The following is a 27222-nucleotide window of genomic DNA, read 5'->3' on the forward strand; positions in this document are numbered from 1 at the left end:
ATGCCCTCACAGCACTCCTCAGGATGGACAACATCAACATCTGTGCAGTAACTGTGATCTGTCTTAAGGCTCCTGAGAGCACACCAACACTACCAGACTACAACCCATACCACACATTTCAGCCACAGAACATGGACTGACACAGACATGGAGGGGTGTATCCATATTGATCAGAGATACCTACACCTCCAGGTTAGTGGGGCAGCATTATACATCTGAGATCATCCATGTGCAGCTAACATCAGCCACAACTGCAATGTAAACTCTGGCCTGCTATGGCTCACCCTCCATGACTCAGGACCACCACTCCACCTACCTGGAGACAGTGGAGAACATGACAGTCCTAACACACACACTGGCATTGGTCGATGTCAACTACCATACCATTAACTGGGAAACTTACTCCAGTATTCACTTCCAGGCCCAGTGCTTCCTGGAATTTATCACCTCATATGCCCTTTATCAGGTGGTAACCACCCTAACAAGGGGTGGAAACATACTAGAAGTGGTCATCACCAACATGGGCAACAGGTGCACCACAGCGAATGTTAACTGGTCACTGGTTAGATCTGACCATGAACTATTCACTGTTTCCACACCCAAGCATGTCCCCCACCCACAGATACCACAGTGTATACCTTTCCTACAGCTAACTTTACACTACTAGTGACAGGGGTGTGGGTTTTTGCAGCCCCCATGCTAAGGGGAAACACTGCTCAAGATACAGACAGATTTACAAATGCAGTCTATAAGCACCTACATGGATATACGGATCGTGCCATCACTGATAAACCAAGAATCACTCCTCCTAGACAAGGACACCAGTCTTGTGGACCTCTGCAATAAACAGGCTATACTACAGAAGTAGGACAGTGTTTCAGACAAACAGCAAATCCCACGAAGGGCAGACATCTGTGACCACTATTAGTATGATACGTAGGTCCCTCATGACATCATCCAAGGCTAACATCAGCAGGAGAATACGCAAGGATTCAAAAGATAACCACAAAGCCTTCTTTGGCTATGTCAAGGATCTAAGTGGTGACACACAGATTTGCACTGTGCTGGTGAAATATAGCACAAAATATGCTGACCCTACTTATATCGCCAACATCCTTGCAGATACATTCAATGCATACTTCACCCTCTAAAGGGCCCACAACACTACCCGAAAGGTACAGTATCCCATACAGCAGATACACACAGGTGGAAATGGCCCTCTCTAACAACAGAACACAGCATCAATGGAGGCAGATGTTGTCCCAGACTGCATCTTGCAAACTGTACAAGACAACCTGACTCCCCACCTAATTAAGCTTTCCAACCTCAGCCTCTCCACAGGCTACATGTCCATACAATGTCACGTGGCAACGGTTATTCCACTCCATCAAGGTGGAATCACAACTGACCATGGTAACTACCACCCCATAAGCCTGACTAGCCTGGTCTGCAATGGTATGGATTGCATCCTTATGGCATTCATTAACAAAGACATTAGTAACCTCTGAACACATGACCCAATCCAGGTCAGCTTGGTTGAGTGCAGTTCATGCCTACTGAACCTGTTTGACTTCTTACATACAGTCACCAAGATGTTAGATGACAGAGGAGGTGGTTCACACATACTACCTGGACCTCGCCAAGGCTTTTGACAACATGCCCCACTCAGGTATTATTGATAAACACACCAGCCTGTACATACACCCATACATCACAGGTTGGGTTGACAATGGGCTTACACACAGAACCCACATGGTAGGACTAGCGGTCTCCAGGTCCAACTCTTGACCAGTCATGACTGGTGTCCTACAGGACTCAGTCCTGGGAGCTTTACTGTTTGGCATATACTTCTCAGAGGTACAGGCAAACACAGATGGACAACGGCAGACCATGTTTGGCAATGACTGCGAACTGGGAGCCATGATTGATAGTCCAGCTGACACAGACATCTCTCAAGGGGCCTTACAGAGACCATCACAGGGTGTCAATGTCATGGCCTCCAGCCAAGTGCCACTAACTGCATGGTCATTCCATTGTGGAATATTAAGCACCCACATATTAACACATAAGTGACAGCCACTTTAATACGGATGAGGTAATGGGGTATCTGGGGACTAAGGTAGATAGTGATCTCCCCTTTGACAATAATATCTCCACAGTAGTTAGGACATCCTTCTATGTAGGCCATCTGATTATGAAAGGGTTCCCATCTAGACATACTGGGGTTATAGTGCCCCTTTACTCATCACTCATCAGTCCCATCATAGGGTATAATAACCCATTTGGGATGTACCTCAGAAGACACTTCCAACAGCTGGAAGGTCCACAAATGTACCTCACCAAGGGGAATACTGGCCTCCAACATATGGCCTATGCAGCGAGACTGAATTAACTCCTGATTTACTCAGTGGCATCTTGTTTACCCAAAGATGATCTCTGCTGGCCAACACAGCCATGTCAAACTCAGGCTTAATGGATATGCTCCACCTATGGGAATCCATGTCACAGTGAGCCACACACTGTAGTGATCTGAACCTTGCCACAACAATAACTGGAAGATGCTGGAGGGACAGATTCCTGTCACAGACACTCCCTATACTTTGGAACAACATCCCTAACTACATTATACAGAGTCCCTCACTAACACTCTTCAAGGGAACCCTTGAAGAGTGGATAGAGAACAGTAGATGCACCCCAGGGATCCCGCCATTGGCTCTGCTCCACAGAGGGATGGCTAATGAATCAATGGGTTAGCAAAAGCTGACACATTTTGGCTGGATGTACGAATGGCCTCTGGCAGTTGGCCAAGTACCTACCTATGAATCTATACATACAGCATCAGCACATACAGATAGCTTAATTTACTGTTCAGGTGTTAACTTACCTTGTGCCAATGGCAGTTGTGTGTGCAATAGTTGAGGGCTGCCTATGTTGGATGCACACAGTAGACTGCCTATACATGACAATTTACCGGTAGTCTTTTGTGTGTAGCATCCATTTTTACTGTGTGTGCAGGTGGAGAAAGGTGTCAGTCCCTAGGTGCCTACACTGTCAGTGTGTGTGCTATACGTTCCCTCTTTGTCAAGGCATGGGCATACTGGGCATGCCTCCATCTGCCTACTGGAGCTGGCTCAGGGTATTCATGGTGCGAGTACCTCTGTGCCTGTGGGGCCCTTGGCAATGGTGGTGGGCTGTGAGAGCCTTCACCATTCTGTCCCTGCTGCAGCTGTTTCCATAGGACCATATTGTATAGCATGGCACATACTATGAAGATGTGGGCACATGTGCCTAGAGAGTACTGCAAGGCTCCACCAGATATGTCCAAGCAACAGAACCGTGAGTTCAGCATCCCAAACACATGCTCTCTGATGATTCTGGTTTGTGTGTGTGCCTCATTATGGCATTCCTGCATGGGTGTGTGTGCATTTCTGATGGGAGTCATCATCCACGGTTCCAGTGCATAGCCAGCATCCCCCACCAGGTGGCCATTTGGGATGTCCCCCCTGGCAAATAAATGATACAGCTGTGAGGCATGTCAGATGTGGGAGTCGTGATAGCTTCCAGGACTGCCAGCACACGCATCCATGATAATGCCCTGGGCATTGCACATGACCTGGCAGTTGATGGAGGGGTATCCCTTGCGGTTTATGTAGCACCTACCCTGCTCGCCGGATGATGACTTCATGTGTATGTGCGTGCAGTCTATTGCACCCAATACGTCCAGGTATTCTGCCACATGGTGGAAGAGACACATACTGCTGGCCAACTCCTGCATTCGGGGGAAGTATATGTGTTCATTGGCATGTGGTAACATGGCATCCAGGAACTTGTGTAGTACCCTGGATGCTGATGCCTGTGAGATTCCCATGATATCCCCAGTTGGTCTTTGAAAAGTACCTGTAACTAGTATTCTCAGGCTTACACATACCTTTGTATCCACTGGGATGGGTTCCCCTCTGTTTGTTCTGGCTCTGAGGCATGGCCGACACAGCTCCACAAGTTGCTGTAGGATGTCCCTGTCCATGCTGTAATGCTCTACTATCTCTGGATCATGTAGCCCCTGGTAGGTTACCCTGGGTCTGAACACTCTCCTCCTCCTCTTGTGCTTGAGGTGGTTGTGTGCATCATCCTCCACACCACCTTCAGTCTCCAACACATGCTGATGGATCAAAGCTATGGCAGCCCCTAACATGTACATACTAAAAGTTCCCCGTCTGTATACACCACTGGTGCAGAGTGTATGGGAATACACAAATGTGTGTGAGGTGCTTTCACACTTTATACTATTGTGCTATGGATGCTGCTGATGTCAGTGGGTGTGTATGAGCTATTCCACCTGCAACGTGTCTTAATTATGGGTTTTGCAATGAGTACTGCAAGTGTGGGGCCCTTACTCTGGATATATGCTTGCCTGCCATGATTAATCTGTTGCCATTTAATTCACTTTTAAACCTGGATCTCCTCCCATTATCAGGCATGCATCCACCTGCCGTCTTTCTTGTTTTGTACTTTTCCTACCCAATCATGGCAAAATGTGCCTTGTAGCTGATATACTGCAAATCGGTTTTGTTCTGCTTTGACACTTTACTGTTTTCTTTGCAGTACAGCCCCTCCCCTTCCCTAATCTGCAGGTAGCTGCTTGCAGCCTTGTTAGTTGTTGTCAATGGCCCACTGTAGGCTCCTAGGTGTTAATTAGTCATTTGTACTACAATTTCACTGCTGCAGCATTTCCTTATTTCTTTCCTTTATCCTTCCTGTTTCAGCTGCAGTGTGCAACACGCATACCCATTTACCGGATTTACACGCGTTTTCATCTCCGTTCACATGCATACTCGGTTACCTTGTGTACTCTCAGCTAAGCATAGCTATGGCCAGTTCAATGCACCCCTATCCTGCAGCTTTGCCTAGCTAGGGGCAAACTGGTTTAGCAATGCTCCAATGTGCTTACAGCAATGGCGACACACCCCTCTCTTGATGTCATCTATATCTCAAGGGCTCACCTTGGTGTTATAACGCTACGCTGTGAGGTGCATCCTTACACCATGGGGAATCTGTGATTCACTATTACTCCTCTCATTTGCATGACATTGCCTACTAATTCCTAGCTACCACGCATAACACTGTCACAGCCCCTTAGTAACCCTTGCTCCATAGTATGGTGTAGCATACCTGCCTTTGACTATTATGGGGAAATTGTGATATGTGTTACATTGCAGTTTTATTCTATAGTTTTATATTTTCCTTGCGATACCCTTTGTGCACTGCTGTCCTGCTCTTCCATGTCGCGGAATGTTAATTTTATATTTTGCACATTTTTTATGCCAATGGCTATATATTTAGCCATTGGCATATATTAACAATATAATACGTGTTTGGTCAGCTGTCATGGCTCCGATTTTATGTTTGCAAAAATGTAAACCATTTTCTACGGTTTACATTTCTGCATGCTTACACTATGCCTGCACCACTTCCTGGATAGTTACATACCTTTATTTGCATGCTACACTGCTCCACATGGGGTAATTAGCATACAGGGCTCGGGAGTTGTGTGGGCGTAGTGTACGCAGGTAGTGCACGTGGGAGCAACTTGTACCTGGATCGCTCAGCGGCCATATTTGGTGTTAAAACACTGACACTATGCCTGCACCTGGCGCAAGCTTTATGAATCCCGGGGAATGTTTTATCCACCCTTGTGGTAATTGTGTTAATGAACAATTTTGTGTACATTGATAGGCAGTATTTTCATCAAACTAAGGATGTGGCAATGGGGGCCTATTGAGCCCCGTTATTTGCCAATATGGTACTTTTACAATGGGAGAAAAAATACCTGTTTGAAAAATTTTTACCTGTTCCCTGGAAATTATACTTGCGATTTTTGGATGACATCTTTATAGCATGGTACTGTAATGAAAATGAGGCCCATGAGTTTATTGATTATTTGAACAACACTAAGGATGTTTTGGAGTTTACTTATCACTATAATAGGGATGCTACCAACTATTTGGATGTTTATCTAAGTAGGGATTACTGTAGGCATAGGCTAGTTAGCAATATTTATAAAAAAACTGCATATTCTAGAAGCTTCTTGCACTATGACAGTAACCATCCTGACAAGCAGAAGAGGTATTATTAAGGGGCAATATATTAAGTTGGCCCGTATGATATTTGACGACTGTTTGTTGGTGGAGGAATTTAATAAACTGAAGGCTATGCTTATGGCTAGGGGATACCCTAGGACCCTAATTTATGAGGTGCATCAGGAAGTGTTACACATGAGAGAGGGTGGCAAGTTGTTTCCACTTTTAGGTACTGCTCAAACTCAAGTAGTTAAGGAATGGGTTACACTAGGAACTAATGAATATTCTTGTTCCTTTATTACTACTTTTACTCAAGAACATGAGGTTGTAACTGGTATATTGAGAAAATATTGGGAGGCTTTTTCTTGCGTTAAAGGGGCTGGTCGAGTTATTGGGGCAAGAAAAGTTATTATGCATAGGAGAGGTAGATCCCTTAAAAATTTGCTTGAGGGGAAGGGAGACCAACAGATTTCTACTAGTAGGAAGAGGGGTATATTCAAATGCAATTATTGTGGACAATGCAAGTATATTCTGAAGGGTGACAAGGTTCAGGTTAATGGAACTAACATTTTTGCTTCCTTTCATTGTAATTACAGCACTGAGGGGGAGATCTATTTGGCTAAGTGCCAACATTGTAAATATTTTTATGTGGGGACGACTCAGTGAAAATTTAAAGAAAGAATATATGAGCAAATGGCAAGTACTCGAAAGATGGACACAAATAGCTCTCTGTATAAACATATAGATAAATACCCTGAGCATATGTTTGTCTTTTATGGGCTGGACACTGTGGTAAGAAATCCTAGAGGTGGACCTTGGGAGGATTTAATTCAGGAGTGGGAGACTTTATGGCAACTAAGACTATGGGCTAATGTGTTCCCTGGGCTAAATTAATGTATTTCAATAGCCAGTACTTTGAGACGTCTATCTTATAAAGTATAAAACACAAAAGTTTTAGAAGGTTATGTTGTTTTCCTTTAAAAATGGGTGGTGTTTAATTGGGTCAATGTCATGTGATTAACTTGGGGTTTTAAATGCCTGCTTTTGTGTGTTGTAAATAGATTCTGATGAAGTCAGGTTTGTTCTGACGAAAGCGCTTAATCAAGTTTATTAAACTACATTTTGTTATGACAGCAGCCTGTTACCTCATTCCTGAGTGCTGGTTTTGTTATTTTTTTGGCACAGTTTTACTTCTACATATAACTCCAGTAACACAACAAGTGAAAGTAAAACACACAGGGGCTAGTCATAATTAGATTACCACTCATGTTGAAATTGTTATACCTCAAATTACAAGTTAAAATTGTAGTTCTGCTATGGCATTAACAGTTAATTAACTAATTATAGCAGTTTAGCCTTCTTTTGAGTCATGTATTCAATCTGCAGGTGATATCAGTCAAAGTTATAAAATGTATGTCCCACCAACCCATAATGTCCCAATGAATATCATTGTATCTTTTACCAACACTGATTAGTACCAACATCATAAATTATGTCATATTAAGTACCAACATCATAAAATATGTTGTGATATTAATGTGTCACAAGAGTGTATAAATGATTACCATCCACCATAACAGACAGAATGGCCATTGGTGACAACATATCCATTGAGTAGTATTTCAGATATAATTAGAAAAAAAAACATTTGAGTATTTCACAGTGAAACGTGTAAATTCACTGAGCATCATGCATGGCCAAATCTTACTGCTACATGTCATACCTACAGTGAAGTTTAAAGCAGTAATACCCAAATTCTCTCTGAATCCATCTGTATGCTTTCTATCTTGCAAATGCATTTGGCAAGGTTGCCAGTCATTATGCATCGACTGGTACACATGAGATCTGTTCTTGGGACCAATTCACTGACATATTTCTAGATATCCTTCAGAACACATGGCAGGCAATGGTGAGGGTGGTGCTCCATTTACAGCCCAAAGGTGATGACAACAGGAGTCCAGTTTGTTTGTGGTACTCTTCATAAAGTGCTGGCATAATAGGCTTTTGTAGAAGGACTGGGTGTTAGTACAAGGCTGACATTGGAATGGCTTGGCCAAGGTTGTTACCAGTGCAACTAGCACTCCATGCACTGGTGAACAATGTGATCACCACTATAGTGGCATGAAGAAGCACAAGCAAGACCTCCTAAGCTGATAGGAGGCAGAATTTAGAACTTCTGACAACAGTATCTGGTTAAGTATGGTGAGCCATCTCCAGCCAATGCAATGCCATGAATTGACCAGACAATACACTTTTCCAGAATTCCTATTTTTTCTGTTTTCAGTTCTGTACAGCTGCTGAAGACAAAGCAGGAAATAGAAAGGTGGATCAGGAATGACTGACCCTTCTCAGAGAGGCAGAAGGTAAGTAATGCTCAGCTATGAATGCAAGCAAGATCTGAAATGTATTTATTTTTATCAAATTTCCGGACATCAGTCCATATTTGCTTGAGACACACACAACTGATTAGTCATACCTCACCTACATACCAAGCCCACATGCCTGCCCCAACAGCTCTTGGACATTGCATTAGACAAACTGTAAATCAACGTAGCTTTGTATGGATTCACTTCCAAGCAGCAATCCATTGTTATTACATATGCCTATATGAAATATATTTTCTGCAGTCATTAGATTACATTACACTTTCTGTCTTTGTAAATGGATGTCTTTACATGGAACGTATACATTGTATAAACCACAGTCACCTAACTATTTGTCTAATGTATATAATAACATTGAGATTGTTGTATTTTATGAAACATTTATGATTTTATATCATCTTTGGATATTCCAAAGTTTGCTACATGTATGTGCCAATTTGGTTATATTTTGAAATATTAAAATGACATGGAATTGAAGTTAGATATACATGTTTTCTCTCCTCAACCGCATATTTCTTTAACTTTTTTTTCTGTGTGGAAACATTGCTGCTGCAACACAAATAAGCATCAGCATGGGGAGGTAGACCAATCACTGGGGATCAGACATCCATAACACCACATGACTGTAGCAGCACAGACACCCAGCACATATGGGTAACAACCTACCAGAAAGCCCTTTCTAACTCCTGGATTATATGCACCGACTGTGTCAGGTAACTCCCAGAGGCTGGTGCAGTGGTACCTACTAAGGCTAGTACTACTGGAGGTGAAGATTTTCTCACCCATCAGGAGCTGAAGGCATGTGGAGGGCATTATAGAGAGGGGCCTTGGCACTCAAATCAGCAGAGTAGAGAAAGCCTTGTGTCGAGTAGCAAAGTCAATGCCCCATCTGACACTGAACCAGAAGGCGGTGATGACAGTTCTAAGGGTAAGCACTAGATTGTTACTGTACTCATGCAGGATCCAGATATGCCTCTGATGTCACCAACCTAACCCCAACATGGTGTCTCCCAGCCTTTTGTGTCCATCACCATCCTGCCTTATATGTCCTGTATGTCTGTTCCTGTTACCTAACCTGTCCTACCTACCTAACCCTTTTATAGTAACCACTTTCCACTTTTGTTTTGTTTTGTCTCAAAAAAAAAAAAATAGAAACCTACCCCCCAAAAACTGACTTCCCATACATAGCTTTCCACTTCACCTATATGTCTGTTTTACACTCTTGATTTGGTTCAATTTGCCATACATTTTTCAGTTGTTGTCACCCAGTCCTGATATGACGACTATCTAAATTCATCAAATTCTTGTTACAAGTATGCATTTTATCTTGTGTAGAAGTAGATCTTCCTTCCACTACCATCCAACACATTCCTTTATTCTCCCCCCTGTGTCCTACCCTCTGCTTGCCCTCCATTTTCACCGGTGTAATATCAACCCCTTTTTCACAATTTATCTGTTCAAATCACACATGACATGCATGATGGTTTATAAAAAACCTTATATTTTTATTCTGAGCGTTTGTGCAATGCTTGGCATTGTACACCAATAGTGATTGACAGTAAACTGCATTTCATGACATATGGCAAAAACTGAAGATTTTAATTTCAAACTTAGCAGTATGGTTATTGTTGTACAACTATGCTTAGCACTGCTGCACTACATACAGATTGACAGCAGTATGAGAAGACAGTTACATTGACATGTTTATTATTCTGTCTGGTTTAATTCCCCAAAGCCTTTTGGGTTCCTAATACCAGGATGGGAACTGGACATCATTCCTAAGTCAAGGTATGATTAAAGTTTTTGAATTAGTATTGTTTCAGTACTTGATGTTAGCCAAAACTGCTTTTTTGCACCCTTAAGGTGCCCAGAATAGACTCCACTGCATTTCATAGAGTTACATGTATCTGTAACATATCAAAGTACAATTGTAAATTCTTTTTTATAAGACCAATTGCTCCCACTCCTATTGGAACTGTCCGGGTATCATTCTTCCACATTGCCCTCATTTCTTCCTGTAAATCCTGGTATGTTATTACTTTGTGTCTCTCTGTATATAAGGTACTGTAGTCACTGGTTGCATCAGTTTCAGCGATTGAAGCTACATTTTACCTCTTTTCATTGACTTCTATATCTGGTTTTCTCACATCTATTTTTTTAATCTGCTGGTAATTGGTGATCCCATTTGATATAAACTTCATCATTCTCTGTGACTCATGTTTCCATTGCTTCTCAGCTACTTCAGTATTGTAACATTTTCACAATCCCCAGTACGACAGTCTTGTCACATTATTATGCCTTTCAGTATACAGGCCCTCAGTCATTAGTGTATCACACCCAGCAGCAAGATGTGCAACTCTTTCTAGTTCTCTTTTACAGAACCTGCATTTGTCTGTTCAATAGACTTTGTAAACCAATGTGTATGTCGACCACGATCCTGGGCTGCAAATATTAATCTTTCATCTTTTGGTTTAAGTTCACATCTCCTTAACCATTCCTGTGTCAGATACTGATTGACATGAAGTTGTTCCAGGAGTTTTCTGTACTTGCAACTATATTTATGCATCTTCCCCATTTCTTGCCTTCTCATCTCATCATTCTCCTTATGTTCTATCTTTTGTTTTTTGGCAAATTCAACTGTTTCCTGATTTTTGTCTTAAGTCTGGTCTGGTTTCCATTCCCACTTGATGCTAATACGTTTTTAATAAACTAAGCAGGAAGTCAACTTAGATTTGTTCTCTTCATGTTTCTAAACTTTCACTATGTTTAGATCTGATGAGGTCAGTAGATATTTATGCACTCCTATGATTGCAGATCTATACATCTAATCAATTTGGAGGAGGCTCATACCTCTTTTACAGTGAGGAATATATAACCTTGGTATACAATGATTTATATGTATATCATTTGATAAGCATGAACTTTTTTTCTCGTTTTCCTGTCTAACTGATCCAATACCTTTTGGAGCCAGTCAATCAATCCAAAACTGTAGGTTAGAACACGAAGAGCAAATTGTTTTATAACTTGGACTTTATTCCTAGATGTCAGAGCTGTTAACATTAATTTTAGTCTTCTAATCTATACTTTGCTAGTTTGTTTGCATTTGTTCATGTTTTACTTTTTTCCTTCACCAGTTCCTAAATATTTATACATTCCCTGCTGCTGAAATTCCTTTATATCACATTCCTGTCCATGACTAACATTTTCTTAGTGCTGCAGCTCTCCTGCTTTAAAGGTTGTTTTGCACATTTATCAAGACCAAATGGTATTCTTATATCATCTCAGAAAGATTTGATCACTTCCAGTTGTGCTTTCAGCGCCTCATCTGATGAACTATATAGTTTTAAATCATCCACAAAAAGAAGCTGAAAAGTCTTTAGACTTTGCTATTGTCTGGGAGACAAATTGTAACCATGACCTAATCTGTTAAGTAGTCAGATTAATGGGTTAAAGTCAAGACCAAAGAGCAGAGGTGACAAAGAGTCACCATGGAATATCCCCCTTTGAATTTTTTTTCTGGGATAAAAATGTATCCTTTATCATGGCTTAGCTACATTTATTTATTTTATTTATTTATTTTATTTTACATTTGTTAACCGGGCTAGTCTAGCTGGATATATTTCCATTTTCAGTAGAGGCCCGGGGAGAAAAGCTCCACATATAGAGATAAGAGATATATCATGAGCTATATTAACAGATTACAGACTGGTAGGACTTAGACAAGGAATATTGTTATCCAAACAAGAGTAGGACTTAAAAATTTCTAGACAATCTAAATGACATCATAATGAATATTATTACATAGTTTAAAAACAAGGAAACTAAAAAAATTGTAAGACCAAGGACAGAGAAATGTACATTGTTACTAAAAGGAAAGGAGTTTAACTTTCTGGATAATCTAAAATAACATCATATTGAACATTTTTGCTTATTTTAAGAGCAGGTAAAGAAAGTGGAAGACCAAGGAGGAGAGAGAAACAACAATAGAGAGAGAGAGTAGAGTTATAAGAGATACAGGTTTACAGGAAAAGAGTCATAACCAATAGGGAGGAGAGAAATAAGAGAGAGGTAAGTAGGGTGGAAGGAAGCTTAGGGGAGAAAGGAGGAGGCACAACAGAAGGGTGAGAAAAGAGGGTTAAGGGGGGAATCAACATTTAGTCAGGATTAGAGCAGGGACACATCCAGTGGTTTTTGAGGTATGTTCTGAGTTTTTGTTTAAACAGAATAGTAGATGGAATGGAAGTTAGTTCGGTAGGAAGTTGGTTCAAGTGTTTACCTATGGAGTTTGAGAAGAGGGAGTCACCAGCTAGGTTATTAGATTTGGTTAGGGCAACTAGCAGTTTGCTAGATGAGCTGAGTGAGTTCAGATTAGCATATGGGGTTAAGAGGTTAGAAAGTACAGGTGTGTTAAGAGATTGGTAGAAAGCTCTTTGGACAAATGTAAGTTGGGAAAGAAGTAACATGTTTGTCAGTTCAAGCCAGTTCAGTTGCTGTAGATTCAGACAGTGGTGAGTTCTGAAAGGCTTCCCAGTAACAACTCTAGCTATGTTATTGTAGGTAGTAGACAGTTTGGAAAGGTTGTTTTTCTTGAGGTTAGTATAGATGGGAGAAGCATAGAGAAGAGTGGAAATGAGATGAGAGTGGGCAAGAGTAGTTTTGGCTGGGGAGGTTAAGAAAGTCTTAATTCTATAGAGAGAGCCAAGTTTCCTATTTACACATTTAATGGTATTGTTGATATGACAGTCAAAGGTAAGATTGTTGTCAATTGTGACACCTAACAGTTTGGTAGTAGGGTCAGGTGATATAATGGTTCCATTGTTAGATAGGATAGTGAAATCTAAAGCTGGGGATCTGGTAGTAGGCTTAAAGAGTAAGAGTTTGGTTTTTTTTGCGTTTAGGAGTAGGCAACGATTTAAGAACCAAGTTTCCACTTTTGAAAATACAGCTTGAGTATTTGTTTGAAGTTCAGAAATGGATTTAGCAGAGCAAATTAGTGTGGAGTCATCAGCATATTGTATACAAGTAGCCTGGGGAATAGCTACTTGTAGGTCATTTATAAAGAGGGAGAAAAGAAGGGGTCCAAGAATAGAGCCTTGGGGGACTCCGAGTGAGATTGGGAGAAGAGATGAGAGTTCCTTATTCCAGAGGACGGCCTGTTTCCTGATTGTGAGATAGGAACTAAACCAGTGGACAGCGTTAGGTTCTAAGGAAAGAGATTCGAGAATTTTTAAGAGGAGAGAGTGGTTGACCATGTCAAAGGCTTTGGGCAGGTCAATAAAGAGAGCTGAAGACAGGATGTTATTATTACGATTCTTGTTAATAAAGTCTGTGAAGGAGAGGAGAGCGGTGGTTGTGCTATGAAAAGGCCTAAAGCCATGTTGACAGTTTGTAAGAATGTTGTTTTTTATTAAGTGGTTCATTAACTGATGGTGAACACATTTTTCCATGATCTTTGCAAGTGGGGATAAGAGAGCTATGGGTCTATAATTAGAATAGTCATAGGAATTCCCTCCTTTATGTAAGGGTATAATGTGAGAGATTTTCCAGATCTCAGGTATGGTTTCTTCATTAACAGTTCTATTAATGAGTATGGATATAGGATAGGCTATTTCAGAGGCTGCTTTTTGAAGGAATTCAGATGGCAGTTGGTCAGCTGAGGGGTAGCAAGGTTTGAGTTTGTGGATACATTTCAGAATAAAGGAAGTAGAGATGGGTTGTAGCCTAAAGGTTGGTCGCTTGAAGGATGGAAGGTCAGGGATATTAGTGTTATCACTAGAGAGATGAGAGGCCAAGGAATTAATAGTATCAATAAAGAATGAGTTGAAGGTATTGGCTGTATCAAGGGTGGAATACTTTTCAGACCCGGAAGGGGATGGAGTGGTAGTCTGTCCTGGGTGAAGAAGTTTATTTAGGGTTGTCCAGAATTTTTGAGGGTTATTATGATTTGCTTGCTGGAGATTACTATAATAACTCCTTTTATCAGTGAAGATAGCTTTTTTGGTAATGTTTCTTAGGTGCCTAAATGTCTGATGGTCTATTGGAGATTTGCTAGTTCGCCATTTTGTCCAGGATTTGTTTCTAAGTAACATTTTTTGTCTTGTATCTTTAGATAGCCAAGGGGCAGGTTTAGATTTAATTCGGATGGAGCATTTTGGAGCATGATTATCTAGAATTGTTAGGAATGTGGTATTGAAATAAAGGACAGCTTCTTCAAGAGGAAGTGTCTTTAGTGGGTTCCAGTTGCAGGCATTTAGTTCACTTTTAAATTGAATAGGGTTGAATCGTTTAAGATCGCATAGGGTCCTATAGATGGGAGTATTGTTAGCAGCGTTTTTTTGTCTTAAAATATAGGTTAGTTTGTGATCACTAAAGTCATCGGGTAAAGTTCCGTATTGATATTTTAGAAGTGGTTTGTTAATGAGAATCCAATCAAGAATACTTTCTTTGTTGTTGAGTTTGTTTGTCCTAGTAGAGGTGTCTATTGTCTGTGTGAAGCCATGGAGGTTAATATGAGAGGCCGGGTTGTTAGTGGTTAACGAGGACCAGTCAAGGTTAAGGTCTCCAAGTATTATGGTTTCTTGTGGGTAGGTGGAGGTGGCCCAACTAAGGATATTTTCTATGGTAGTCGAGTTATTTCCAGGAGGTAGATAAATACAGATAATATAGATAGATTTTTTTGGGTTTAGTTGAAGCTTTGAGATAAGAAGTTCAGTCTTGGTAATGTCTAGGTTCTCATAGGGTATTAATGTTACATTTAGTTCAGTTTTGAATAATATTGCCACTCCTCCTCCTTTTTTAGTTTTGCGGTCGAGTCTTAAGATGTTGTAACCTGGAGGAATAATTTCATTATCTGTAGTAAAGGGTTTTAACCAGGTTTCAGTTAAACAGAGAATATCAAAGGAGTGGTGTTCAAGAAGGGAGTGGAGATGGGTGATTTTGTTATTGACACTTCGTATATTAAGGTGCCCTATGAGTAGAGTATTAGCATTGGAGGTTGGTATTAGTAGGGAAGAGTTTAGTGTGACAGGTAAAACATCAGATGTAGAGGCTGTGGGCCCTGGGTTTGGGTGAATGTCCCCATCTGCCAAGATGGAGTGGTGATATTCAAGGTAAGCTTTGTTAGAGGAGCTCAGTAAGTATTTTAGTTTCCTGAGCAAGAGAGTCTGGATTTTAATATGAGACAGCCTATGATATCTGGCTAGAAGGTAGCTAGGGGTAGATGTAATATTTGCATGAGTAAAGTTTAGGCTTTCGAAATCAGAGGCTGTATGTTTGGGAAAGTAGATAAGGTGGTAGTTAAGGTGTGATTCATACCAGGTCAGGAAATAGGGTAGTGTAAGAGCAAGAGAAGTACTCAGTAGAAGTGTTAGTTTTAATAGAGTTGTTTCTGTTACAGAGGTCTTACAAGAAGTTTTGTAAGCTTTGATGGACATGTTGTGGAGAGAAGGAAAGGAAGAAGCAAAGGAATTAGATTCCGATTATATAATAAGTAAGACAGGTTGGAAGGATAAGTTAGAGTAAGTATTTATCTTTGGGTGGGGAGGGAGGATAGGAGGGGTAAGAGTGGGAGGTGTAATTGGTAGGGAGGTGCTAGTACGGTAGGAGGCCTGGATAGGTGTAGATGTAGAGGGGGTGTGGTGTGTGAGGTATAAGGCTAAGGGTACGTGGGGTGGGTGGGATAAGGGGGTAGGGAGGGGAGCGAAGCGGGGCAGAAACAGTTAGGGAAGAGAGTGAGTCAATCAGCTTAGCAGGGAAGCTGAACAGTACTTTTTCCTATGCTATGTAGTTTAAGTAGAAGTTGGGGAGAGTTAGGTAGAGGAAGATGGAAAGGAGAAGGTAAAAGACAAGAGTAAGTCAGGCTCAGGGTGTGTGTAGGATGTATACAGTATGCAATGGGACCCTGAGAGGGGTAATAGAAAGTAAGTAAGCAGGAGTATTAAGATACAGTCAATTGGTGAATTAAAATGTAGGAAACAAGAGAGAAAGGAGTGCAACAGCCAGGGAGGTAGTGTAGAGACAGTGAGAGAACAGGAGAGGCTAGGTAAGCTGGATGTTACAGCTATAGTAAAGCTAGCGAACGAGAGGGAAATCAGGTCAACCAGGGGCAGGAGGGAGAAGCAATAATAGATGAAAGGGGAGCTTTTAAACTGCAGAATAGGTAAGGGACAAGACAACCTTAGCTGGTGCCACGTGTGTGCTGTTGACAGGAGGACAAAACCATAAAATAAAGTAAATAGGCAAATAATGGACATACAGCCAGTAAAGATTAGTGTAAATAGTCAATAAACCGTCACTCAGGTGGAGGTAGGGGTGCTTCCTGGGTGCCAATAAAGCTGGTCTGCCTTGTAGCTTCTGGGTAACCAAGAGAAATAGGCCAGCAGGGAGGGGACAACCCGATGAGGAGCACTAGGCTTAGATGAGCCAGTAAAGATTAGTGTAAATAGTCAATAAACTGTCACTCAGGTGGAGGTAGGGGTGCTTCCTGGGTGCCAATACAGCTGGTCTGCCTTGTAGCTTCTGGGTAACCAAGAGAAATAGGCCAGCAGGGAGGGGACAACCCGATGAGGAGCACTAGGCTTAGATGAGCCAGTAAAGATTAGTGTAAATAGTCAATAAACCGTCACTCAGGTGGAGGTAGGGGTGCTTCCTGGGTGCCAATACAGCTGGTCTGCCTTGTAGCTTCTGGGTAACCAAGAGAAATAGGCCAGCATGGAGGGGACAACCCGATGAGGAGCACTAGGCTTAGATGCTACAGTTACCTGTATCTCTGATTGTTTCTCCTCCTGTTTCTCCTCCAGTTGTCCCTGACACACTCTATCTCTGTTCGTATCAGTACCTTGTAGTTTGTCACTGTTTCATGGTCACTGTAATGTAATCGATCAATGTAGGGTGTATCTAATACATCTATAAGCAGTCCTTTATCCATGAATGTGGATCATAGGATCATAGAAAGTTACTAGGCTATTGACCCTGAGGCCCTTACAAGCCTAGCCAAGAATTTAACCCATGTTCTGCCCCTTTGGTGGAATCCCAGGGGTGTATTTTCTGTTCCCCATACAGTTACCAGGTTGCACTTAAAAAGGGTTAATAAGGTACTCTGCTTGACATGGAGAGGCATTCTATGCCACAGAAGCATGAGTCTCTGGGACACAAATATGTCCTGCCAACAAGTCCTATTGATGTCACAGATCAGGTTGAGGTCACACATGTGGGTTACTTGAGTGGAGCTTGACTTGCATATATGCAGCAGTCCCATCAAGACGGGGTCTGAGATTGTTTTATATGCCAGACAGAGGTCACCTCTGATGTGAGTAGAGGGACAGGGCTTTTAGTCTATCTGTGTAGGGTAGATGTTTGACACCCTGGATTCTCCTGGTGGGCAACCTCTGTGGTCTCTCCAGCTGCTACATGTGCTTTGTGTCGTACATGCTGAAAGGGGCATTGTACTCAATAATGTGTCTTATAAGGGAAGAATACAGGAATGTTATGACTTCCTTGTCCGTGGATGAGATACCCTTATAATGAGGTGGGCCACGTAGAAAGTTTTCTGTACAACGAAGGCAATATGGTGGTTAAAAGTCAGTTTGCTATCAACCTGGGTGCCCAAATCCCTCATGACTGATTTCATGCTTAGGACTTTATTATTAATGTGATAATTTGTGGGGACATCACTCTCCCCAAAGGGGATGATAATGCATTTTTTGACATTCAGGTTTAGACCATGTTTTTGGCACCAGTCATTTGTTTGGGTGAGACCCTTTTAGAGGATGTTCACATCTCTAGGGGGAATTGATGACAGCGTCCAGCTTGCAGTCATCTGCAAGCATGGTCAGCCATAGCCCACTAGTTTGGGGTTGCTGTCAAATGTTTTTTTTTTTTTTTTTGTAATCTATTCATGGCATACTTAGATTCTACCCCATTAATTCTCTATTATGACTTTATTTAGCTGCCAGTGATCCTTCTTTATTTAACAAGTAATCCTTTTTTTCCATATGACTTTCTTTTGTTACCATTTTGTTCTATTGCCATGATTCAGTTTCCTTCTAAATGAGTATAAATTCTGTTAGCATCAGTTCCAGTATATAGCTTATATATTGTCAGAAGGTGAGTTATTGGTCCATAGTTTTTGGGATAGCTTGCAGGTTCACTCCTAAAGAAGAGAATAATTTTTCCTGTTGTAAACCAGGTTGTTGTCTGCTTGGGGTGTGCATAAAACGTAGTTGTTACTCAAGGCTAAATCTTCATGTAATGATGTTCATACTTTTAGCCAGAAGTTAGGTACCACATCTGGGCCTGGTGTTTTCCAGTTAGGAGTGTTTCTCTCTTTTTTTTTTTTCAATTTCTATGGCCGTTAGTTCATCCCATTTTATATCCTGTACATTTGAGCTTCTTACTGTTTCTTTTACTTCTTCTATCCAATCAGCATCTTTGGTATGTTCCACAGGGTATTCACAGATATTTCTCCAAAATGTGTCTATTTCTTCTTTTTTGATGGTGTTTCTATTTCTTTTGCTGTGCTTCCCAATTCTCTATAAAACTTTTTTTGGGTCATCAGTGAATTGCTTATGTTGTATTTTTCTTTCATATTTATCTGCATATCTTCTAAGTTTTTCCTGCACAATTATATTTTTAGTATATTATTTGCAATAGTGTATTTAGATTATTATTTGCAATAGTGTATGATGAAGCTGCAGCGGTGCAGTGGTAGTGTTGTCGCTTTCCAGCAAGAAGTTCTCCTGTTTGTTTCTCAGCTGGAGTGCCTTCTGTGTGGAGTCTGCATGTCCTTCCCATGGTCGAGTGGTGTTTGAAAGACATGCGTGAATGGGCATGCCTTTGTTGAAGGTTGGGTGTTGGGCTGGTACCTTGGCACAGTAAAAATCTACTGCCAATCATTAGCAGACCAGAGTTCCACTGTGGTGACCTCTAACCGAGAAAAGCCAAAAGAAGAAAATTTGCAATAGTGTATGATAGATCCTGGTCTGCTCTGTTACTCTGCATTGATTTTATCACATCTATCTTTTTAAGTATTTTTGTTGATCTGTTCTTTCTTCTATAGTCTTCTAACAGAGATACTTCTTGTATTTTTGTGGTAAGGCTTTAAGTGGAGTTGGTATAACTTTTAAGGCCTTTGCTTCATCGGCACAAGGTGAAGGGTTTGTTTCTGATCAGGGGTTATTGGCTAGGTTTAAAATAGACCTTCAGGGAAGTTAGCCTAACATTCAACAATATTTGCAGCCCCCAGTGGTCTAATGGATAAGGCACTGGTTTCCTAAGCTAGAGGTTGTAGATCTGAGTCCTTTCTTGGGTGATATCGTGATGCAAATACATCTTTTTCTGGGCTGGAGTAATGGTTAAGGTCTTAACCTCACAGATACAATGTTCAAGGTTTGATTTTCATCTTTGGAAGGGAAATCAGCCGTGTTTAAAATGGCCCACAAGAGCAGCTAACCTAGTACTTTCTTACCTTTCAGAGGTGTTATTAATTTTGCTGTTGAGTAATATATCCTGTTTATTTCTGTTATATCATATAATTTTCTACTAATAGTCTTGATTACTGTATTCGTTTTTTTATCAGATTTCTAGCACTTTTGGTCTTACTCACTTTCTCTAATTGACTTCTTTCATCAATCTTTATATGTCTTTCCATCTCGATTAAATCAAGCAACTCTTCGCTTAGATCTTTTTCTTATAAAATGAGGGCATATTCTTTATTCTCCTTTTCCTGTAGGCATTCTACAGAAAGTTCCAGAGCATCTTCCTGTGACATGTTCTCTTCAGCTGCATCCTGTGCCACCCACTGGTCTTTCATACATGAACTCACTGACCTATCACTCCCAGACATTGACTGTGTCACAGTTGTCACCATTTTCTGTCCCTCTCCTTGCTGTGCAACTCCAACTGAACTTTTCTTTTGGTTTCTTACTGAAGGTTCCAGAGCATCTTCATGTGGCAATTGATCAGATACTTCCCATTCCACATGCTTCTGCTTAATTTTTGGGACACACTGTTCCATTATGCTGTGAAGTTACCATAGTTGGATTTTGTACACTAAGGAGAAATTTAATAAAGCCTACATGGTCTTAATTACTGTGTAGGCATTATGGCATGCTGCTTACATGAAAGTAAGCAGGTATGTGATTCAGTAAACAGAGCTGGGTGGCGCACATGCACGTGCTAACATGGAAGTATCAGTGACATGCAAATCACCTCATACGCAAGTGAATTTCATGTAAATGAGGGAGGTAGAGAGATCCAGCAAGCAGATAGGCAGCCCTGAAGAACAGTGTAAGTGTCTGTAGTGTACAAAAAATACCGTGTACAGGATTTTATAGAGAGAACAGGGGCTGTAAAAACATATGTAGATGGACAGAAATGGCATAGCATACACAGATATGAGCATAAAACTATCCACTGTGTGTCCAAAACCATATGGGAAATAAGATAACATTTTTTTAATAATCTGGGTATGGTTGCACAGCATGCCACAGTGCACAAACATGCTTTTATGAAAAAAAAAAAAAAAGAGTGGAAAACCCAAATTTATTAGTATGTGACAGGAATGTATTACAAGATCCTGCATGGATTATCTACAATAGTGGAATGGTGTTATTGCTAATGAGGCAGGGCCAGGAACCGTGTAGTATCCAGGTTGTGTGCACGGATCGCTACTACAAATGAGGTGAGGTTACTGAATAGCACAAATGGGTATCTTTGTCCACAGATCCCATCCATGTAGGCACAGAACCATGTTGGTGTCCACAGAAGAGGTAGCTGACATCAAAGGGGGGAGGTGTTTGAGGACTTGTAAGTTCATTGGAGCTTAGTGGAGTCTGCACAGCATGCCATTGAGGTGAGCAGGGGGTGTGTGTACAGTTTCTGCTAAGCTTTTTTACCTTTCAGGCACATGTTTCATTGTGTTTGCGCATTTTTTGCACAGTGCTGCCATGCTGAGTGTGACCTTTCATGGGGGTGTGTGCAGTGTTGCTGGACATTGTTTACCTTTGCCGTGCATATTTGTGTGGCATGCCACAGTGCGGAGCGAGGAAGGCTGTAAAAGAAATTGTCTGAGAAAGCCAATGATATATTAATTACTGATGACCCCTGTTTCACTTAGACTGGGGCCATTAACAGTCCTTAATAATGTACTTGGCAGGTGGGATGCATTGTAGGTAGCCAACCACACAGGCTGCACCTACAGCACTATAAAGGGTGCATACACCCTACAATCTGATTTCACCTCGATAGTCTCCACCAGTGGAGTACAGACTTAGGATTTTTAACTGAAGGAATGCTAGGGGCTGCTGCAGGTCTGCTAAATCTGTATGTGCAACATGTTAAGGTCAATGCTGCTGCTGCTGCTGACAATAGCCCTAGACTGAGAAGGAGAAGAGTGTTCAGGCCCGGGGTAACCTTCCAGGAGCTACATTAGCTGGAGGTTATAGAGCACTACAAGGTGGAAAGGGACATATTACAAGAACTCAGTGAACTCTGCTGCCCTCAACTCAGACCCAGAGCCAACAGAGGGGAACCCACCACAGTGGAAACAAAGGTATGTGTAGCTCTTAGGATACTAGCTACAGGTACTTTTCAAAGACCAACTGGGGACATGATGGGGGTCTCACAGGCATCTGCATCCAGGGTACTCCACCATTTCCTAGATGCCATGCTACCACATCCCAATGAGCACATTTATTTTCCCCTTACACCTAAGGTGAGGGTCAGCAGCACTATGCAGCACTTCTACTGTGTAGCACACTACCCTGAGGTACTGGGTGTCATAGATTGCACTCATGTACACATCTAGGCACCACCCCGGTGTGGAGGTTAGAATCTATATCAGCTGCAAAGGGTATCACTCCATTAACTGCCAGGTCATGTGCAATGCCCAGGGCATTATCGTAAATGTGTGTGCTGGCAGCACTGGCAGCTATCATGACTCCCATATCTGGTATGCAACCCAGCTGTACCAGACGTTTGCTAGGGGGACAGCCCACACGGCCATTTACTGGGGGATGCTGTCTACGCACTGGAACCGTGGATGATGACACCCATCAGAAATGCACACATACCCACCGAAGAATGCTGTAATGAGGCACATGAACAAACTAAGAATATTACAGAGTGTGACTGTCTCACTGGACATGCTCATACACTTAGGTAACTTGAGTGCAATTATATTGCCTCTTCATCACAAAGACCTGCTACGGTGAAATACATCTGTACATACAGACAGCTACTTATGCATATCTGTCTGACTTCATCCCCCTTCCACATGCTTAGTGTATATATCAGTATGTACCCAAAATATATATTATACCAATATATATATATATATATATATATATATATATATATATATATATATATATATATTTATATAGAGCTAGATATATTACAATGATACATAGACTCTCCACATATATTACATAACGCACACACACAGCAACATTTATAGAGACATCCCTGTTATACAAATTTTATATATATATATATATATATACATATATATATATATATAGCTTTGTGTGTGTGTGTGGGGGGGAATGCATGAATTTCCCCACATACTCTCAGAATGCTGAGGTTATCTGCACTCACACATCAAAACAGTTGCCCAAAGGAACCAAATTAAGGCCATGACAGTACATAATCCACTCACCCACAGATCCCTGTGCCTGCGGAATGTCACCATGCAGACAGACACAGGTGAGCAGGTGGTGTAATATCTAATTATTTCAGTGGACGCCTTAGACAGGCCATATTGGTCCTGGCCACATATTTGCCTATCTAACTGCAACCAGCCACATATGTCCATACTGGTAACTGTACACACATAGGTTCATAGGTTCATAGGTTCATACTAGGCTATCTGCCCGAGGGCAATTACAAGCCTAGCCCATAGTTTTGTGGCTTACGCCACCCCTTTAGTATGGGGACTATACCCATTATTTTGCTGTGCCTCTATCGAGCAGTGACACTGAGGTAATCCCTGGGGTATATCTGCGATCTCCCATCCATAGCAGGGATATTAACAGGTATCCCACTTCTAGGACACTAGATACAGTAACAGTACCAAGCAATATCACTGTGCAGGCCACACATGCTGTCTAGCACAAAGTTACTTTGCATACTCCACAAGTACTGTGCCTGCAATCACATATACAACAGACTTAACCTGTGGCATGTGCGACAAGTACTGTGAGCTATAGTAGTAGTAGTAGTAGTAGTAGTAGTGTAATAGTAGATGGGTAGGGGTTCTAATCTCACATCAGCCAACTCTGTGTGGGTGTGTGCGTGCACACGTGTGTGTAAATATAACCCCTTGCAGCACTACGGACATGCCCTGTGCAATGGTTATGCATTTTATGGCCCTGTAACTAGCTGCTGGTCTCTAAATTGTCCTCCTCTACAAGGACTGCTGATATCATGCGTCTTAAAGTAGGTGTTCTAATCTCACATTAGACAAGTGTATGTGTAACTATTTCCCCTTGCATGTCCATATGGGCTATCCCCATGCAATGGTTATGCATTTTATGGCCCTGCAACTAGCTACTAGCCCTAAATTGCCCTCCTTTACATAATCATAGCTGATGTCTACCACCTGTCTGACCCAGACCCAGGATATTTGTAGATGTGTCCTCTCCATCACCACACCTTGTAGATTTATAAGTTCAGAAAATTCAGGTGATACATATCAAGGGTAGCAGACCTTATCACAAAGTATGAATACATGATTATGCTGACTGCCCTGATTGTCCCAGATAGACTGCTCTACACATATGCACCTAGGGAGCTATGCATGTATACTGCCACACCTTGCTGATGTCATATTTCTGTTGTGCTGCCATAACATCCAGTACCACTGTATTGATGTCATGTGTCCATGTCCATGGTTTATCTCCTTAGACCCCTGCAACAGAAACATACACAGATCTGAGACACACCTGTCATTCTGTAACACTCCCGCCAGTACAACATCATGCAACATAAGATACACAAAGTTTGATGCATAGTTATGACACATGCCAGCATACAGCACCTGTTGTGACCCGCATGGCATGGCAAACAATACTGTACTATACAAGTACATGTCAAGTAATATAATCACCCTGTGCATCAGACACATAGCTGCATTTATCTGCATTCATGGCACGGATGACAGGGATGTGGCGCAAATATCATCACATGCAGAGGGTGTGGTGTGGGGGTGCTTGAGTCCTAGGCTGTGAAAACAGTTGACAGCATGTGCATGAGTCAGGAATGTGTGCTGGTTAGATGGGCCATGTAGGGGTGCTGTGTGTGTCTGTTGGTGACCTGCATGTGACAGTGGTTTAAGTGTGTGAACATACACAGTCAAGGCCAGTGCTAGCCCTACATGTCTGTATGTTGGACAGCTGTGGACCATACATGGTCGAGTGGACAGGTCACTGTATCCAGCCATGAGGACAGGAACTGGCTCCATCAGGATTAGCACTGGCACCACCATTCCCAAGGTCAGATGTGGTGCTAGTACCCGATGGTGACTGTTGTCTGCTGGAGGTGAGTCCCCCATGGGACCACCCAGGACCATGTGCCCATGGCCTGCCATGTCATGGTGTGGACAGCACACTTCCTTCTGTAGCACTGGAGGTACTGCCACTACACTCACTGAAGCAATAGTCACCACACTGTCCTGTTCAATGTTGCCACCCTCAGACTGTCCAATATCTGTGACCTCTGGGGTCTGGGTATGTGTGGGCAGGTGATACTAACTATACTGCTGACATTCTGAGTTTAAACCCCAAACTCCCCAATGCAGATAGATCTGACACAGATGTACAGATATGTACAGCCTGCCACTATGAATGATACAGTATTAAACTGGTGAACATAGTAAGCTTACCTGGATGAGCCTCTAATGTGGACACTGTGACACCCACCTCTATGATGTATGGTGTGGTGGATGCCTGGGAGCTGTCCTGTGTTCCTAGGTTTGCCAGGACTTCCTCTTTGGCCAAGACTGGGTGTTCCATTGCAGGGCCTCCACCAGTGGTGGCACAATCCTTGGCAACATCAACTTCCCTTTGTCATGCAGAATTTACCATGTCTGTGGCCCGGTGTTGGACCTGCTCATAGGTCCTATCCTGATGGCTAATCTAATTGATATCCCACACGAGGTCTGCCCACAGTGCTGCCCACTGTTTATGATTGTGCCTCCCCCATGGACAACAAGATCTGATGGTGATGTCTGAGTCCATCCACTATTATCTTATTCTCCACATCTGAGAACAAGGCATGTCTTCTGCATTACACAGCTCCTGAAGGACAACAAAAGGGAAACACATTACAGGACCAGATATATGAACATCCACTTTGTACAGAACCAGCACCCCATAAGGGCCTGTACTATCCACCTTTCCCTCACACATCATACCCCATAGTCTGGCAACACACTCTGTGTGTGGATACCACCAAGATAGTAGAAATACTGGGGTATGTCCCTGTGTGCTGTGACAGATTATGCTGCATGTTGCTACACCCAGCATTGCAGTCTACTGTGGTGTGTCCCCTACAGGCACACTCCCACTAATATGCCATTGGCCACTGCCTCACATATAGCAGTGTGCTATTACAACCACTATATGGGGACAGTCCAGCAACACCAGTGTGCCACAATGACAGAAAACAATGCAAACCAGCTGTAGTATATGTTCATCATACCTCTCAATTATACAGATTTTTGCAGAATGTCAAGATGTTTGCATCATAGTTTTGGTCATTTTCACACAAAATTGTGAATGTCTGACAAATGGTTAGCCAATCATTGATGGTTGATGTCAGAAAATACAGACAGACATCTGAGTATCAGATGTCATACCCTTCAGAACACAGTTATGCTACTGTAATATCTGTTACTCTATTCACTTTCTTATTTTGTACGCACTTTAAACAGTGTTACCTTTGGGCCTTTGCCCCTCCATTACTTACGGCTTTGTCCAGATTTCTTGCTGTAAGAGTTTGACAGGTATGTTAGGCATAGCTTTCAACCAAACAGGCACAAATGTCAACAGAATCAGGCAAGTAGCCACAGTACATCAGGGACATTCAGGGACATTTTTAAAATGTTAGCACTGTTCATATGAGGCATTGACAGAATGAGAGGAGATGAATTACAGTATATCATTTGATGTTATAGGAGTGTACACTCTTATTTATTGTCACTATGTATTATGTGTAATTCACTAGCTTTCCTACAACAGTCAACTGTTGTAGGAGAGATTAACATGGACATAGCTAAGATGTGAGTGAACATCAGGGACAGATGAGAGGCATGCCTGTAGGTGTAAGACAGTATCAATGACATTATTACCATAGATCTAAGACAGGGTTACTGCTGTAATCCCTATTCCCCATACCTCCATCCTCCCATCTGCATCCTCTTATATGGAAAAATCTATTACATACCTGGTGGAGTGCAGTACTCCTTTACTGAACTTTGCTTCTGGTAATCTTTTGAAAATATGCTCTCCATGTGAGTTAAGTCTCATAGAGACCTATTCCCCATAGCCAGCTGCTTGCCTTTTTAAGATACTGCTCATTAGCAGGTAATTGCCTTTGCACCAGTCTGTGGCTCAGATTTGCTATTCATAGCCAAAACAGCTAAATTGTACTGTCATTAGTCAATGACATGCCACCACAGTACAATATATAAGGCCTTCATGTAGACCTGGGCCCCTTTCTTACTTGTTAAGATGGACATTACTGAGGTGTGAAGACTACAGCAT

The sequence above is a fragment of the Protopterus annectens genome, chromosome 17.part0 (genome assembly GCF_019279795.1).
Source record: "Protopterus annectens isolate FY-2018-M chromosome 17.part0, PAN1.0, whole genome shotgun sequence".
NCBI classification, from domain to species: domain Eukaryota; kingdom Metazoa; phylum Chordata; order Ceratodontiformes; family Protopteridae; genus Protopterus; species Protopterus annectens.